The sequence below is a fragment of the Panthera uncia genome (assembly GCF_023721935.1).
Source record: "Panthera uncia isolate 11264 chromosome A1 unlocalized genomic scaffold, Puncia_PCG_1.0 HiC_scaffold_17, whole genome shotgun sequence".
Classification (NCBI taxonomy): Eukaryota; Metazoa; Chordata; class Mammalia; order Carnivora; family Felidae; genus Panthera; species Panthera uncia.
In genome coordinates, this window is record NW_026057577.1 from 135561497 (window position 1) to 135563698 (window position 2202).

A 2202-nucleotide genomic window follows, 5' to 3' on the forward strand; every position below is an offset into this window, starting at 1 on the left:
GTGGCACTAACCTCTACCACCATTGACATCACTCTTTGTTAAACATTTCTTTATGTCTTCCGTAAAACTTAGGAAATATCTTTTTTACTTCTTATGTTGCATGCCAGACGGGGCCTGCTTTAGAACACGGAGGTCAAGAAAATCACAGCGCTGTATCCTACTGGCATCAGCAGGTAAAATCAGTAAGCATGACTATCTTTTACTCTGTGCATGTGTGGTGTTGGGGTTCCAAGTTATGAAAGGTTATACAACACTTGGACAGACCCCGATCAACTTGAGTGTTTCTTACGAGCATTTTGAAAGATTTTTTTTCTTGAATTGTAAATTTGTCCTGACATTTTCCCTCCTACTGTGTCTACTGAAGTGAACCTCAACTATATAAATAGTTCTTCATGATAGGGCCACCTTGTCTACATTCAACGATAAGACAAACTAAAGAAGAGGTTGGTCAATCTAACATCTAAAGTGGTCTCTTCTTGTTCCCTCTTTTTTTAAAAATTTTTTTTAACATTTACTTTTGAGAGACAGACCATGAGCAGGGGAGGGGCAGAGAAAGACGGAGACACAATCCGAAGCAGGCTCCAGGCTCTGAGCCATCAGCCCAGAGCCCGACGCAGGGCTCAAACTCACGAACCGCGAGATCATGACCTGAGCCAAAGTCAGATGCTTAACCAACTAAGCCACCCAGACCTCCTACTTCTCGTTCCCTTTTAATAACTATATTAACTATGGTTTTTGAAAAGCTATTACTAAATTTTCCAATAGCCTGTAAATCTATGTCTGCAAAATCAGTAGGTTCATACATGTCATACGTGTTGTAACAGCTTATTGAATAAAAGATGTCTAGGCAGTAATGAATACCATAAATAGGCTTTTCTATTTCAAAAGTTCTCCAGCAGAGATAATACACTGCTGTTAGAATTGTGTGCTGCTTTGCAAATCAAATTAACCAAAACATTGGGTATCACAAAAGCTGCAATTAAAGTGATGTGTATTTGTGAAACGTAATCACCAAAAAAATATATAATGGAAAAAAAAAAAAAGGGGTTGCCATCATCCTGCTGTGTTAACAGCCACTATTCATTTGTATATACCACACTCATAACAGATTTTGCATTCATGTGAATAGTAGTCCTGCCAAAGTGGAGATTTTTTTTTCTCTTTAACATAGAAAAACTTTGTAAATCAGCAGTCATTTGCTAGTATGTGAGCCTTTACGTTGTCACCAGGAACCCCAGAAAATATATTTTTCACTAACTTCAGCGCATGGCTTCTGTCATAAAGATAACCTCACAGTTCTAGCCTTCACATCTGCATTCTAAACCAGCTGCAAAATGTGTAGAAAGATTTAAAAAAGCATATCTCCCTGCTGACTCAACTGAATTTAATGAGTCATTTCCGAAGTCACACACAAATTGTCTCAACACATTTGCATCTAGACCCAGGGAAACATAGGAAATGTAGCATTGTGCCCAGTTAAAATTGGAATTCTGTTACTAAGAATGGGTACACGAACATTGCAAAGTCCATAGCAATCTCTGATGACATACATAATAATGACTTCGAATTAAATCTTCAAGCAATGATACACACCTTTGAAATGTTATCAGGTAGAAATAGTAAGTTCAAAACATTTCAGCAAAAGAATAAGGTATAATTTGTCAGTAGATGTTTTGTGTGTCAAAGAGGCAAAAAGTGACTGACTCCACTATTAGTGACCAAATCTATAAAACAAATAATATCACATGACTTTCAAAATTCCGTTTCGGGAGTATAATTTTTCTTGTTCACTTTTTGAGAGACAGAGAAAAGAACATGAGTGCAGGAGGGGCAGAAAGAGAGGGAGACACAGAATCGGAAACAGGCTCCAGGCTCGGAGCTGTCAGCACAGAGCCCAAAACGGGGCTCAAAACCACAAACTGCAAGACCCTGAACTGAACCGAGTCAGAGGCTTAACCGGCTGAGCCACCCAGGAGTCCCAGGGGAGTTTACTTTCTTTAGGGTTCTAAGATTAGGGATAGGGAACTTATATTTTGATTCACCCACATCCTCACAATACTCAGATAGGGTAAGTAGCGTCAGCAAAAAGCAAACTCGTCAATGAATAAGAATTTAAAAAGTGAAGCAAAGAAGTATTATCATAAGAACATAGGGATAGGATAATACACTTGATATATGTGCGTTTATTGTGTTTGGTAGTTT